At 36.6% G+C, this 17,804-nt stretch overlaps 1 non-coding gene across 1 annotated transcript; it reads left to right on the plus strand.

Moving 5' to 3' along the window:
- The first annotated feature begins 11,357 nt into the window (after positions 1-11,357).
- On the plus strand, positions 11,358-11,430 carry Trnas-aga. The gene has a single exon. It is a non-coding gene; the product is annotated as a tRNA-Ser (tRNA).
- The last annotated feature ends 6,374 nt before the right edge of the window (positions 11,431-17,804 follow it).

Raw genomic sequence — 17,804 nt, forward strand, 5'->3', positions numbered from 1 at the left:
GGTTTTCCTCCCCCATTTAAAACTGAAACTTTCTTCCCTGTCCTCTCTCCATGTTATTGTTTAACACAGTGATTAGATAAGATTTTCTAAGAGGTTAAAGTTCTTGGCTTCACAACCAGAATCAATCAAATGAAATGAAACTTCAAAAAGCTATATCTATGTTGTAGCAACCTAATGTACAATAGTAGCCAGAGCCGCCAATTTGAATAGGGCCTTGTTCGCACCTAAATTGTTAATCTCTCTTGACTGAGTTGGGCTGGCTCTGAAGATCAATTGTTTGGTTTTTTTTTTTTTTTGGGGGGGGGGGGTTTCAATTTTTTGTTTTCAATTTTTTTTTATAGATTGAATGCTCCTACTTGAAACTGATAAATGTAGCAGGTATTTCCTAGTCGTCATTTTCAAGTAGTGATTTCTCAACTCAATATTTGAAACCCAAAAATCTTTTTTCATCTCACGGTTCCCAAGTCCAGGGCGAGATTCAGTAACAAACCAAATGTAGGTACATTGGAAATCATTTGATAAGTAGCATCAGTCCATTTACAGAGTCCAGACTCTTTGCAGAATAACAAACAGGTGATTCTTAACTTTAACTTCCACATCCATCTCACACACAAACTTCAGAAATGAAAACAGTACATCAGTGTACAAAAAGGCCAGCCCCCCCCCCCCCCCAGCACAAAGACCTACATACACAAAATATGAAATCAGTGACGTCAAAACACAGTTGGAACTCCGGGTGGATTGGAAAGCACAATCCTTTTCCACCAACTGTGCTAGTCATTGTGCTTCATGCTGGCCATGACCTTACCCAGTAGAAAGTTTCAGAAAGGGGTCACTAAGATTCATTCATCCAAGAGAACCAGTTCTCTTCAAGTCAAGGGGGGTTGGTTTTCATTATGAATTAACAGCTCATAAACCCTCATGACGGATTACACATGAAATATAAAAATGGAGGAAGTATACTCTTGTAACCAGACATAATATAGGGGGAAAATGTAACAACAGAAAAATGGAATACTACAAAGAAATGTTGTTATTGGTCAAGGTTTCAACCCAAAGATTACCATTCTAAAAAAACACCAGCCGCACCCAAAAGCTTGCACCCATACCATACAGTTGCAATTTGAAATGTAAACAACTTCAATCAGACTTAAAAGGTCAAAGTATACATGTAGGTCAAGTCTACGGTCTTCCAAAATTCTAATTATGAAATTAAATCTTCTTTTCAAATTCGATTTATACAAATTTCTTTAAAATAAAAGTATCCATAAATAAAGTTTCAATTTGTGTAGAGTTTGTTTAGACAAATATCGGACAAAAATGTAAAAACAAATTGGGACCATGATGCATAAACCCCACTTGCCAATAACGCCTGAATTTGTGGGCTTGGTCTTTTAAAAAGCAAAGTTTACCTTTGGTATTTTGGAACTGTTGTAGTAAATGTACATATACAATAAAACTAACACGTGTAAACTTCATTTCAAATGATTGTACGTCTTTCAGATATCATTGATTATCTAGCTGTAAGAGATACACAGTCTGAGAAGCGTTACTGTAGTAACACCTCAGGTTAAATTTTTCCATATTATGTCAAAATGAAATGTTTCTAAAAATGCTTTGAATGCTGTTTTAGGCTTCTAACTGAAAGTTCGTATTGCCATTAATTTTAAGAGTGATAAACAAACGTACAACTACGTACTACCCTTCAAATACAGCAGGAATGTCCATCACACTCAGCCAGCACAGAAAAGCATGGTCCCCAGCGAGTATGTTGAAATAATAATAATAATAATAATAATAATAACAGCATTTATAAAGCGCCATATATCCAAATAATTGCTCAAATACTATAAGTATAACTATTATTATTTTTCTGGTTTATTAAAACAATGCATTTGAGGGCTACATTGCTACAGTTTACAGGTTAAAACAATGATATTTTAATATAAAAAATTTTTTTTAATATTTTTTATTCTGGAGTCACACATTAAACTAAAAAGACAACAAGATAACGATGACATAGCGCACATTCAGAAAGGGAATTTATTTTTTTTTTCAAAATACAAACTGCCCAGATCTTTTTCACACTCCCCTGATGATTTATTCAATCAGATTTTTACTTTTATTGTTTGAGCCATTTGCAGATGCAACCTTGGCCTCGTTATTAATTAGACAAAAAACAACGATCCCTCTGCTGAGCACCGAAAAAGACAGAGAGATAAAGAAATGATAAAAAAACTCATAAACTCGCCTTGGGAACAATTTATCATTCACTTTATTCCTTCAACCCTGGAAAGTACATTGGATGAATGTCACGGATGATAAAAACATGCATTATGCATCCCATCCTGGTTTGGAATAACGAAGATTAGTACAAAGTGTACCGCTATCTCTGAGCGAATGGCACATAACCATCGCCCCGGGGTGGCATTAACATGTATAGGGACTGCAAGCATTAGTGAAAAGGACTTAACAAATCATGAAGCTAATGGTTAATGCTAAGCAGTCAGAGGAATTAGCCAAGTACGCTGACCCACTTCCCATCTTCCTGAAACCGCCTAGCTCGCTTTTGTTTTTCCTCGTCGTTTTGAAAGTGAGTCCAATCTCTAGACGGTAGAAAATACATTTGCGCGACAAACATGGGAGGAAACACGCATGAGTTTTGATTGCTGACTCAAATACAGAGGAGCATTTTCTTTTTTGGTGATGAATTGGTTTGTTTAATTCACTCATGCTTTTTTAAAATGGTAAAACCTCTAGCATGCAAATTCTACATGTACTGTAGTTCAGAAGAGAAGAGGTTTCACTGTTGTTTTGATTTCCTCTTTCGAATTTACACAAGAGTTCATCAATTTGCACAGTTGATTGTTAAGTTTTTAGCAGGGCTCAAGTTTTTTTCAGGGGAAAAATCCACAAGACTGCTGGACTTTTGTAGCTCAAAATCTTTACTGCACCGGGATTTTGTGTAAAAGAGTAGAATCAAAATGAAAAAAGACAAGAATCCAAATGAAAACACAGTTTTATCATCTAAACTGTTTCATTTGTTAGAAGCAAAGACTGATCTCCACTGTTTTATGGACAACACTCAGCAGGATTAAAAGATTTACAGAAGGTAATGGTGCAAGACTTCTCTTGAAATATTATTCCATGAAATGCTTTACTTTTCGAGAAAACATTAAAATAATTATCAAATCTCGTTGTCGAGAATTACGGATTTATTTTAAACACATGTCACGACACGGCGAAACGTGCGGAAACAAGGGTGGGTTTTCCCCGTTATTTTCTCCCGACTCCGATGACCGATTGAGCCTAAATTTTCACAGGTTTGTTATTTTATATACAAGTTGTGATACACGAAGTGTGGGCCTTTGGACAATACTGTTTACCGAAAGTGTCCAATGGCTTTAAGACAAAGATGTTGAATCCAAAAAATAACAAGACCACAAATCTGTCCTGTCTTGAGCTTACTGGCCCAACACTAAAATTACTTGCCTAACTGAATTCTCTGAAAACAGTGGTCCCATACCCAGTACAGTTATATAGAAATCCATGGGCAAACATTTCATGTCTACATACGTTTGCTTTAAAAACTCTGATTACTCTGGAGTAAATACATGTACTACACTTTATTATACAGAGTGTATATTTAAGTAAAGACGACTCGGTCAACCCATTGGGGGTTTCTTATTATGCCGAGAGATTCTTACATTTTGACCTCTTTCAAGTCCCCTGTCTGGAAGCCTCCTGGAAACTCTCACGAGAGTCAGCGAGGAAAGAGAAAGTTATTTAATGGGACATTGATTCAATTATCATTCTAAAGCTCACTTAATTAATTACTTTCCATCGAAAATCATCGAGTCATTGAGATAGGGTCTTGGGAGAAAACATGATGTTGTCAGGTGGAATCAAGCCTATTTGTGTTTGAGATAAAATAAATAAATTGTATTTACGTTTTCTTTTGTCAGTTTATTCCTTATATCTGAAATGGGCCCCTTTTTCAATCAGCAAATGTCGAGACGGGAATATATCAAACGTTGATTCAATTAGAGAATTGCAGTTAAGTTGTTTAAAGGTTTACAGACAAATACATGTAGTTCAAAATAAAGAACTCTGGTAATGTATTCTGATAATATTGATATTTTGATGACAAAACCATTTGTAATAATTCAGGTTTAGTTTTTTTTAAGACCATGCATATTTCAATAGCAGGCATTTGCATACACATTTGCATGACTAAATAATTACATAACTCCATGCTAATGTAAGGATTATTGTACCATAAAGGAACAAAATTAAAAACACTTACCAATGATGTGTATGTTGGTTCATGTACATGTAGATGCCAATCGCTTGAAGGAGGTCTGTTTAATTGTACTCCAAATGACTTTAGTCTTTGACTATTTATTTGGTAATGTTTTCTTTTTAATAAATAAAAATTGAATAAGCCACTTTGGAATGTCAGCGGCGCATGTCTGTTACTGCTGACAACGGATTTTGTCTCTCTCCCGTAATCTGTTGACAATACCAGAGGCCAATTGCCTTGCATTGAATCATTTATCAAATGTACATGAAGTGCTGTTGAAGAACCAAAATGTATATGAACTTGAACCTAAAGCCGCGCTCAAATTAGATAAAGACAATGGGTGACATTCCAATGGGTAAATTCTAATGGTGTCCGCACTTGGATTATTTGACCAACAGTAGGTAAAATAGTAAAGACAATAGTGAAATTAAATGGAATTAATTATTATGAACACATGAGGGCGCTGCAACAGTGAACTTTAAAACTTCAAAGGTTTCAATTTCATGGAACTTCTTTATAGCAGACAACACTAATGTATCTGAACATTTTCTGCTAAGCAAAAAAATATTGCTTGGTGCGAACCTTAAAGTTTTGAGCGGAACTGTTTTGTGCTTAGCTTAAATTTGCAGCTCTTTGAAATGGGGCCCTGATTTTATTCATCAGACGATAAATACTGTAAGCCCAAGCCATATTTTATGTGATGTAAAGCATTCACAAACGAAGCATTTTGTCCCAGATTATTGCTCTCACGATTGCAGTAAGTCAACTTAAAAGCAAAGTTTAGATGATGTTGGTAAAATTATGTACAAATAGTGTACAAGTTCACATCCGCCAGATGAAATATTTCCCCCACTATTCCAAGAGAAAATTTACCGTAAGTTAAACACCAGGCCTTGCGCTTAATTTAGTTGATGCGTTTAAAGTGTTACATGTACAGTGTACAATGTATTCTCTGACGACACTGTCAAAATCCTTTCAGCAGAGACTCAATTACTTCTACTCTGGAATTTTCAATGAAGACGACCAAATTATGGGGGCAGACGAAATGATGGTGAGGCAGTCTCTATGTTTGCACTTAGTCCTCAAACCTTGTAACTAAAGAGAATGTACACACATTTCAAAGCAAAGGAGACACAACGACGATGGTCACACACAGTAGCGCTTTCTAGTTGCCATAGATTGACAAGGTATTTCTATTTGCAGAGATTTAATAGTGGTGGACTTTTCTCTTCTTTTTTTTTTTTTTGAATCGTCAATTACGTTCGTTCACTTCACAACGTGTGTCACTCTAAGTCCCTTCCTGCAAGCGCCGATAAGAGGGATTTGATCACTAGGACCTCTCTCTTCTTCGTAACTGAACAAAATTAAAGACTCCTGCTGCACACATAGTGGGTTGACACATTGTGTTGTTTGAATACATCGGTCAAAAGTAGAATTCTTTAATTTGAGAGAGTCAATATGAGTTGATCTATTGTCTTTATTAGAGACGCTGACACACTCAATGGTTTGGCCGACAACAAAAGAACAATAAACCGACACGATTCAATAATGAGATTACTGACTCCAATTCACATTCTGCTGAATAAATGTATAAAAGTGCGCATTAAAGCACCCGACAACATTAATGATTGTCATAGAGTAGTATTGATACCTTATGTGACCAAACTAACATGTTTACATGAAAAAAATGTGAAAGTTTAAGCTCAATCGGTTAAAGGAGTCATACAATAGGGGGAAATGTTTTATCATGTAAGTGTGTCTGTGTTCATTGTTTTTAAACATCAAGTTTTGGACTAGCAAGATATAAAAAAAATGTTTTACTAATTTTTTTGAAACTCTGGCATTGTTTTTACCATGACTGTCTCTATGGAGGTTATATGCAATTCTATAAAATGTGGCAACATAATCATTCAGAGATAAACCCAAATGCTGTGAAACCCTGCCACTTTGTTTGGACCAGTCCATGCAAATTCAAATTTGAGAACTTTTATGTTAAAACATTTTAAAATGTTCTACTCTGTGGCAGAAGAGAGGTCTCAAAAATTCCGTAAAATTTACTCCGCGGTAGTAGAACCAAGACAAGTTCTCAAAAGAACATGGGTAGATTACACATGGTGTTGCCGTAATCCAAGTATTTTATTTTCATATTTTATTAGCAATAAAGCAATCAGCAAAAGTCAACATTGATGAGCTTCATAAACACCACAAAACACCAAAAAATAGAATAAGTACTTGAGATAATGACACAATCAAATATAAAAGGTCAAATTCCTAACACTGTTCATATCTGACCACTATATTGTAAAACGTTTAAATAAAAAATACGCAAATATTTGCACAAGATAATGTGTACCCCACTGATCCCATAATATCTGTATATTTTATACATTTTATACCGGAACTATTTGCAGGTGCAAGTCTCTGCTGCAGTCAGATGATGTTACATTCATGAACAAATGCAACCTGTAATCTCAAGACAGCACGTAAATGAAAACCTAATTCTCAGAGTCAAGGTGGATAAAATGAAAGTAAGTAAGTTATAGATCTTCACTTACCAACAAATTTGTTGGAATCAAAACATGTCGCTAAAGTGCGAGGCTTTCACAGATGTGTTTTGAGTGATCCTGACATTAGAAATGTAAAAAGCAATAAATCCACGCGCAGACATCAGCGGAGGGGAACGACAGGCAAAACAAAATTGCCTTTTACCTCTAAGCTAACATTTCTCGCATCCTGTTACAGACGTAAAATGGTGTTTGTCCAGGCTAAAGTATGAATATTGATGGCTGCGAGACACCGTTGAACTAGCATCTTGACACGGCCACAAGATTGGAATACGTCAAGGATAGTGCATAGTCAATATGTTGACAGTGAAACATTGCCTCATTTGACGCGGGAGGATGCGATTTAGTAGACTGAGAGATATAAACCAAACTTTGGTCCGATTAACACCCCCCGATTGATGATACTGAACGGTGTGGGTCCGACGTTTCAAACAACACTCTTGATTCATTAGTACTTTGCACTTTGAAAACAAGCCATGACAAGATTACCTTTGAGGTTTTGAAGATTGTCTCTGTCATTAAGATGCTTTTCAAATATTTGTTTAATTTCAGCCCCAATTCAGGCCTGATGTTTCTTCAGGGCTGCCAACATATTGCATTTTGCAATCAGGGAGATTTTTTTGTACGACAATGGGGGATATATTTAAAACTACATTGAAGATAATACATGTAGGTGGAAAGTTTTCATAATTGAGATTGTCAAATTTGTTAATCAGAACATGGAAATATTGGTATATTTTCAGGGAACTTTCTGCATAATCAAACAGACTTGTCAGCTCTGCCAACATATTGCATCGTGCAATTAGGGAGATTTTGTACAACAATCAGGGAGACAATTAGAATTACATTTAATATAATAGGGGAAAAGTTTCTATAATCAGGGAGATTTTCAAATGCGCTCATTAGAACACAGAAAGATTGGTTTATTTTCAGGGAACTTTCTGCAGAATTAGGGAGAGCTGTCAGCACTGCAAACATTTGCATCTTGCAATCAGGAAAAATGTGTACAACAACCAGGGAGACATTTAGAATTACATTAAATAATAATATTGAAGGCTTATATAGTGCACGTATCTACCAAACAAGGTACATGTACTGAGCACATTGTGTTTTTAAACAAACTTTCAGAAAGACAGGTTATTGCAGTGATGGATTCTGAGACCCAACTATGTAGCACCTAAATACATGTAAGAGTGTACAAGGTGCTACGGCGCATTCAGCAGCCACAGCCAGGAACACGGGGCGAACCCCATCTCTTTTCGATAAGTGCACTGGGTTCTTTTACATGCCTTACACAACACATGGGACCAACGGTTTTACGTTCCAGCCGAAGGATGAAGCAATGGCTAAGTGTCTTGCTTAAGGACATAAGTGTCACGGCCGGGGATTCGAACCCACACTCTGCTATCAGAAACACCAGAGTTTGAATTCAGTTAAAACCGCTCAGCCACGACACTCCACAATAGGAAAAAAATCCATTGTCAGGTAGATTTTCAAATTGGTCGACTAGAACATTGGAAGACTGGTTTGATTTCAGGGAACTTTCTGCAAAATCAAGGAGAGTTGGCATCTCTGTTCCATTCAGGCAAGGGAAAGGGATTTGATCCTTTGCAGAGGGCATCTCTTGGAGAGAAACTTTAGTATAACAATGGAGCATTTTAAGGGGCACTGAGGCAATGAGCAGGAACATCAAGGCAATTGCCCCTGTCGCCTCTTATGAAGTATCAGGTCTGTGATTGCTACAGTTGTTTCACAATCATCCAGGTTGGGTTAAAAGACTACGGATGGAAGCTCCACACAGCAGAATCTTTGTTTTTTCAATAGAGCGTCACTTTAACCAGGTACATGCAGAAGGGACTTGGTCACATGACTTGTCCAGCTCAACCAGCGATGATGAAAGTCCGTCTGTCATCGTTCTTGATAAATAAAATGAAGCACATTGGCCCCATCAGGAATACCTTGCTCTTCAGCGGAAAAGCACTTCAAAATTTATTTCAATAAACATTCATTGGCGATTGCCAAATGAGCTGTCAATCACACTGAATCAATGATCATTTTTTTTCCAATTTCTCTCTCATTTTTTTTTGCCGACTGGTGGTTGGGGAGGGGGTAAATTAGTGTAGAAACTGAATGTTCACTTATGAGGGCAAACAAACAAAATAGTTGTCCATTTATGCGTTTTAGATATAAGGATTGAAATATAAAGATGGACTTACTTGTAAGGTCAATGGAGTCCATGCTTGAGTCGCACATTGTTCCTGGCACAGGGCCACCCAAACATCACCCTTTAAAAAAAAACACAATTTAATACTTTTAGTTTGTTTTATTTATTCATATTATTTATTGGTATTCAAAGACAAAATGACTGACAGCTTTAAATGCTAAAGGGTCACTTAACAGAGATGAACGTAAAAAACAAAACAAAAATACAAACACAAAAGGTAGATATATAACACAAACTGTTACAGGATTTTGACCAGTTGTGCGAATTTCACAAAAATTTTAAAAAGAAAAACCATATAGAATGCTCCAGATTGAGTAGGGCTTTCAAAACAAAGATAAACACCGAGAAGTAAAAAACATTCTGCGAAGGGGCTGATATACAATCTGACAGCAGCAGGATAATGTGTACATTATTGTTGGGAAGCTATTGCAGCGGGAGGACAGCTATTACAACTAGAAAACATTTCCTTGTCTTTATTTCAATTCAGTGTGCTTTGGTCAAACATCAAAACAAATTTGGTTCCAGAATGCCCCACAGTTTTGAACAATCCTGGGGAAAACCCTGAGTCCCTGACTGGTAAAAATAAAATCAGTTTTGTTGATGGATTTCTAAACTCCATATAGTGGCACTAGTAGGACATTTCTACTAACTTGACAAGCCACAAGATTTTTGAATTTCTTTTACTACATTTAAGTATGTAGGTACATGGGTACATCAAAGGCACTGGACACCTTTTGTAATTGTCAAGATCAGTCTTTTCACTTGGTGTATCTCAACATAATGCATAAAATAACAAACCTGTGAAAATTTGAACTGTTTCTCACAATTGTTTATACTATGAAGTAAGTTTTTATTCATAAAATTGTTTTGAGCAATTACGAGCAATCCACTGCCTTTAATGTTACTACTTGTTACCCTAGCATCACCCCATATGCCATGTATTTTAAGCAGTCAAGAACTACTTTTCCTTTCAAAAGAAATTGCTAATACAAATTATAGAATTGCTGACTACAGTCCAGGCAGACTCAAGCTATAAGCTGACTTCCCAAACAATTGTACGATGTTAAATTAAACGGTAAGTTTAAGGTCAATGGTGTCTGTAACCAATAGAAATGTGTTGCAAATAGAGCAAAATTAATTGGCCCTGCAAATGCACAGTCAAAACAATCCGGCTGTAAAATGCTGGTACATGTATGCCACTGTGTTTTCTCATACCTTAAATACTCTCATATAAACTTTCTGAACTTGAAAAAAGAGCACCCTTATTTTGACATGTACAAGGACAGCCATTGGCCTTTTTTTTTTAAGCATATAAACATTTTTAGCCTCCATAGAAAAAGGAAGCAACATAAACAAATCAACCGTTTCTCAGACCGGAACGTTTGCTTCTACACTTGACCCAACTTGCCTCTCCAAAACCAAAGACAAGAAACACAGACACAAATTAAATTGACCGGTGTTTCTGTTTAGTTACAGTGAAGATGTACATGCATATTTAGGCTTTTGGCTGCCATTCATGGTGTAAAACTGGAAAACATTGCTGAGGTCAGAAAGCTTTTGCTTAGCAGGAAATAATGTAACCAACCACCAAAACACCATAATAATATGATGATGATTTGTATAAAGTACTGGTATCCGGCTAAATGGTGCTTACTGGATGAATCTTTCTGTTACTAAATTTCTTGCTATGCTTACATGTAGCTGTAATAAACTGGGCCAAGTTTCCTAAAGCTGTTATAGCAAAAAATACTGCTTAGAAAGTATGAGTGGGGAACCAGTAGGTAGCAACATTGTAAACTTTATGGAATGATGGCTAAGAAACCTGTTTTTATTTTTCTGTGCTTAGCAAGTTTTTTTTGCTTACAGACTTTATGAAAGTGGGCCCTGGTCTTGAAATTTGAAATTCAAGTTATAATGTACCTTGATTAATAGATGTTAAATTTGCATCGGGGATAAAGAATATTAATTTTTGGTTTTTACCCATATACACCGATGTGTGTAGCACTGTATACTCAGTACTTTCCCGAGTCCTGTGAAAAAAAATCACAGGCATTTTACTCGGGTGGGATTCGTACCCACGACCTTTGCAATTCTAGAGCAGTGTCATACCAACTAGACCACCGAGATTGCCCGGTAGCTAGAGTGTATATGGGTAAAAACCAAAAATTAATATTCTTTACCCCCGATGCAAATTTAACATCTATTAAATCGTTTGCAGTACCCGCTGCTAAAACATAGGATTCGAACTGCCTCTAGCTACCGGGCAATCTCGGTGGTCTAGTTGGTATGACACTGCTCTAGAATTGCAAAGGTCGTGGGTTCGAATCCCACCCGAGTAAAATGCCTGTGATTTTTTTTCACAGGACTCGGGAAAGTACTGAGTATACAGTGCTACACACATCGGTGTATATGGGTAAAAAAAAAACTTAATGTACGTTGATTAGTTTCACCAACTACAATGTAGATGTACTACATAGTACACCCATTAACCTTGAACTCAACCAGGACATCTTATTATTTGAGGTTATTTTTTTTTTTGAATGGAAATGGCCTTAGTTTTAATTCTAGATTTACTACACTTGTTTGGTTTAAACCCAAGGTTTCCAAAAAGTACAGTTCTTATTAGGGACTCTGGCAATAGAGTTATAACATTTTATGTACTACATCTGTCGCGGTTAGTAAAAATGCCGGAAATTTCTGTATTTTCTTGAAGGTTATATTTTATTACTGTATGGACTTTAAAGGGTTTTCTTTTTGAAGGCAGTGGACACTATTGGTAATTACTCAAAATAATTACGAGCATGAAACCTTTCTTGGTAATGAGTAATGGGAGAGATTGATAGTATAAAACATTGTGAGAAACGACTCCCTCTGATGTAATGTAGTTTTTGAGAAAGAAATTTCCATAAATTTGGTTTTGAGACCAAGAGATTGAGAATTTTAGGTCTCAGAATCAAGCATCTGAAAAAGCACACAACTTCGTGTGACAAAGGTGTTTTTTCTTTCATTGTTATCTCGCAACTTCTGATGACCGATTGAGCTCAAATTTTATTATTATTATTCATCACCAGATATCATGAATGTTTAAAACTCTTCATAAATACTTTCAGATTTTTGTTTTCTTTATTTTTGTTGTCATTTGATAATATTGACTGATTACAAAAGCTCACCTCTACCAAAAAACTCCCTAGGCAAGTGGCTCTCTTCTGTCACTAGAGGGCGGTCTCCAGATCCTCTGATTGATGTGTCAGCTTTCCAAATGAACACTAAACGTCAGTCTTGGATTTCCATCAGGACACTAAATGGATTTGATTTATCTTCGTTTGTAAATTATAAAGACGCTTCCCGAGTTAACTATATAGAATGAAGAAAATAACAATGATTATAAATTTTGAGTACAATATTTCAGAACGGTCTCAAATTGAGGGCCATGATGCAAATTAAATACTTGGATGCTTCACTGAGCAAAGGAATCGGGGCAGGGGGGCATCGTCAGATCCAAGGGTGTCCTTGTTTTTCTTGTGATTATTTTTTTCACTTTATATATTTTGATATGACCCCTGTTGACCCCTTGCATCATCGACACACTATTTTTCTGAAGGGCTTTAAACTGGTCGCTAGCGACCGGTCGGCACATAAAAATTTTTACTACAGATAGTCAAAAATAGTTTATTTACCCTTGTCTGGTACAGAAACTAAAAGTGATGGTACTGGCAACAGACTACCATCAATTTTTGTATTACGGCTAATTCAACAAATGCATTTCTTTTTTCAGAATGACGTTTATTTAGAATTTAAACATTCATAAATGTGTCAAAAAATTACAAACCCTGGTGCACATGTACATGTACATGTCAAAGGATTTTAATGAGAAAAAAACAAATACCATTAAAAAGCATGAAAATACACTGTACTTTATTGAATTACATTCCTGCACAGATATTTTTGGAGGAAACAAAAAAAAACATCTGTAAAAATACAGCGTTCTCCCGTAATAGTGGTCTGCTGACCAAACACTAGTTTTAAAGGCACTGGACACCTTTGGTAATTGTCAAAGACCAGTCTCAAGTTGTGCGCTTTCAGATGCTATATAATTGGAGACCCCAGCTGAGGTCTCAAATTCAATTCAATAATTTTTAAATGTTCTACGTATACTATTTACATGTACAGTACATGTAACAACAGCTCTCCATTGCTCATTACCAAGTAAGTTTTTATGCCAACAGTTATTTTGAATAATTACAGATAGTGTCCACTGCCTTTAAAAATGAGACCAAGTCAAAATTCACTCCAAGTGATCCGACTGACTACTACAGTTTTAAAAGCATCCACATAAAACACCAAATATGGGCCAGTGAAGAAGCTGGTGGGCCAGTTAAAATGATGAGCTAACTCTCTACCTACTCAATGAAATAAGTGAAAAGTAAACCCCCGGTGAGAGCATACTATGGTTAGAGCATTAGGCCTATGAGCCAAGAAGCAAAACCAGAGATGCCTCCTATACCAGCCAAAAAAATCCCCAATGCAAACAACAACAAAACTAAACAGCTAGACATGTACAACGAACGACCCCACTCAAGTACCGTTACCTTCCTTTAACCCTGACCCAATTACAGCCACATTATCCCTAACAGTTATCACTTCGTCATGCCCAACAACATGCATTTCCGACTTTGACACAAACGGTTTCCTTTTCCATAAAACCGTGACTCAATTACCAGTATGTGGACTAACGGGTTTATCAGATTTGGAAAATGTTGACAGCCTTGTCGATGGAATTGAAACTTTGTTGGAAGATAGGGAGATAACGGATATGATCAGAAGTGTTGACCTGATTGCCACATGCGGTTAGCACTATTTCCCACATTCTGTGGCCGACGGAGAGAAATAGCTCGGAACATGGCACGCGATCATGACATAACGTCGCAATAATCAGTCATGCTGCCACATGGTTAAATGTACTTTAATTTCAATAAGGCCCCATATGTTCAAATTTTAAGAGATTCGCTACCACGCTAGATCACTAATAACTCAGTTAAAAACACTAATAACTGCAAACAAGGTTAAATATAGAAGAAACTTTGACGGCTACAGCCTGTCTTCGTGGTTTCAGCATTGGTGTCCCTTCAAAGTACCCCCCTCAACGCCAAGTGCCCTGCCCTCATCTCCCCCCCCCCACGTCCCACCCACCCCCTCAGAAGAATGTACAACTACAAAGACCATGTACACACATTGTGATTTTAATACAAGTTTTATGTCTGGAAAGTGATCTTGTCCCTTAACTGCTTAAACAAACATTCCTTGATGGAAATCAATTATTCTTAGAAAGGTAGATAGATAAAATGGTTTATACATGTTATGCCAAAAAACTGTCCTCGCAGCACAAAAGGCTGAATTACGTACAGTGTACAACAATTTTACAGTCTTCAATACACTTGTGCCAAATTGAAAAATGATTGAGAGAGTAGAAGTAACTTAAGCACCTCGTTAAATATGGACACTCTATTAAATTATCTCAATAGATTGTAAAATGCGTACTTCAGTCAAACATAATAATTTCTCATAGTAATTTGACATCTCCACTCTTTCACAATAACATTAAAAAAGAAACTTTTCATTCGAACAACGCCAATTTTCTTCTACCCTGCCTTTAAACAAAAGTGATTAAATTTAATGCAGTCTTCATTATTGATTTGTACACGATAATGTACTCCATTTCAACAACTGCTAAGTTGTTTAATTTCCTTTTCACAGAGCGATTCCAAACATCTCGCTCTTTTTCTTGCAGGGTTTATAAAAACGCAGAACCAGGTAGCGTCACGCTCTGCGAGAAAAACATCCACAAAAGCAGCATGGCAGTGCACACGTGTGCACATTAAGTACAGGGCACTATGTAATTAAGCTCGTCTTCATTTCATTTGGGCTCTTTACTCATCTCGCTGTAACTTGACACCCTGCATCGCCAGGCGCTCGGCATACATTGGCTACCCCTTACCCTTTGCACAAGGTGTAAGCGGACACCGAAATTCTCACTGTCGGGGAGTGTTGGGTTTTTTACTGCTTCGGTGATTTGGCCCTTTTTTTGGGGGGGGGTGTGTGCGAGAAAAAGCATGCCAGATGCAAATATACACTACGAAACGATGGCGGGGGTAGTGGGTAATGAAATCATGCCACGGTGAAGAATCAAATCAAGAAGTTGATTTTTTCATGGTTTTGCAAAAAAATGCACGCCTTAGAAAGTTTGCTTGTAAGCATTGTAGAGAGGTCGTATATAAAAAAAAAATGTGCAAATGAGATGTAAGCGGTGAGAGTCGCTGAATGTACACTTTGGGTCCCAATTTACATGATTGTTAATACACACAACCATAAAATCAATATAGCATGGAATGTCCTGACCCAGAAGGTTTTGAGGTTCCGTGCACTTATCAGCTCATTTCCCTTCCATCATTATGGGCAATGAGATTTGACCAAAGAACCCCCCCAGGACACAGATTCTGACCAGGCACACGTCCAATTATTAAAATTTGCAGGTCCTTGCATCCTTTGTGTGTGTGGGTCCATTCCATTTTTTTGTGTGCAATAACATTGCAGCACAATACACACACCGACTGAATTTAACTGATTTTCATTTGTCGAGTGTGCCTCTTTGCTCATGCCTAACATTGTGTTGAGTTTGATTGCAAGTATTCGACGAATAAAGAGATGAAATATTCAATTTACACAAAGTAGATGCACTTCTGTCCCACTTAACGTTGAAATTCTATATGACTCTTACAGGAATCACGAGAACTGAAATTGCATTGCTTGCTAACCATCAATCACGAATAAAGAGCTGAGGGCAAAAAAAATCACAAATAAAGAGATTGAAAATGATCTTAAAGGGGCTTCAAATTTGAAGTGGAGAAATAAAAGCATAATAAAATTGGTCCATGCTGAAGTGTAGATTTTGCAAATTACAGTATAGATTTTTTTGTAAATAATACTTTTGGATTTGATTGTGACACTAACAAATGAAACCTGCAGTCCCCATGGAGATGAAGTACACGCACATTTTGAGAAAGATTAATTATAGATAATGGGGGAGGGGGAGGTTCGTTCACAACAATACATTAGTCACTTGATGTTTCTTCACCCCCTTTCACATTATAAAGCAAATTCTCAGGAAATACCGCCCCATAAAAACCGCTGCCAACCCGTCCTTTTCTTTCCCAGGGAATCCCAGTTTTTACAGCCATGCAATTTTCCTGATAAAAAGAACATTTTATTAATCCATTTTCACACTATTCAACCAGTTCCCATCAAATAATGTAAAAGCCAAAGGGCATTCCTCTGCAAATTTAACCTGTCACCCAATGTTTGATGTACATTGACACACTTTTTACGATTTTCCTCAGATAAAGGCATGCTCAAGATGCTACAGGACCGGAGTAAGGCCTACATGTATATCAAATCCAAGCAGGGGTAAAAAAAAATCCTGGGAAACAAAATTTCCCGGGAGAGTGCATGAGTTAGAATCCCCATAAAGCAATTTCTTGGGAAATTCCTGAGATTTGTAATTTGTATGATCTGGCTTAACCTTATACTCCCTAGAAGCAATGCATATTTCAAGTGTGACTCAAGGTAAAGGTGAACCTAAATTATCCAAGAACTATCCCCTCAATACTGGATAATTTTATTATAATCTTTTATATAAAATAATCTGTCTCAGAGGGAAGGTATACCTTTGGGAAACCACTCCTCAAATTAACGGCAATATAAAAAACTTACTTTGTTAGAAGTAAAGCAGCTTTTGATAGGATGTATCCTTTTTAATTTTAGGAATAAATTCACTTTGAAGTAATAAATTGAATGAAAAACACCATGGCTTTGACACCATAATGAAAGTCAATTGTACCAACAAACAGCCACTTGTCCCACTATACAAAAATCTCAAATTGATTTTCTTCCTGCCCTCAAATTCCACACAAAAACCCTGATTTATCTTTTCATCACATCTTGAGTCACACCATGCAATGAATATGTACTGTTAACTTGTTTCCACCTACCAATCAAGCTCGAGACTACATAATAATTGTTGTGACATTTCAATTTCAAATTTAGTTTGTCCTTCAAAATATGATTTAGTTCTTTTGTCATATCTTTATAAAGTCTGAAAAGCTGGAAAGTTGCAGTAAAAATGTATAGATTCTTTAAAAGTGATTTTCAACACCGATGTAAACAAACATTCCAAAAAGCCTTGAACTTAAAGGGAAGGTACACGTTTGGTACATGTAATTGTCAAAGACCCATCTTCTCACTTGGTGTATCCCAACATTTTTTTTTTTATCCTGTAAAAATTTGAGCTCAATTGGTTGAAGTTGCAAGAAAAGGATGAGAGAAACAACACCCTTGTTGGACGAATTTGTGTGCTTTCAGATAGGAATAAAAGACTTTTATTATTTTAGTGAGAAATTACCTCTTTCTCAAAATCTATGCTACTTCAGAGGGAGCCGTTTCTCACAATGTGTTATACTGTGAGCTCTCAAATGCTCGTTACCAAGTCAGTTTTTAAGTTAACGTTTGTTTTGAGTAATTACCAAACGTGTACCTTCCCTTTAAAAGCTCATTTTTTTATTAGATTTTTGTTTGAAATCCTAATTTTATAGAAATCCGTTATGATGCTACAAAATACAAATAAGATAACTTCACTTATCGACATTGTCCTGATGGTTCT

The sequence above is a fragment of the Asterias rubens genome, chromosome 6 (genome assembly GCF_902459465.1).
Source record: "Asterias rubens chromosome 6, eAstRub1.3, whole genome shotgun sequence".
Lineage (NCBI taxonomy): Eukaryota > Metazoa > Echinodermata > Asteroidea > Forcipulatida > Asteriidae > Asterias > Asterias rubens.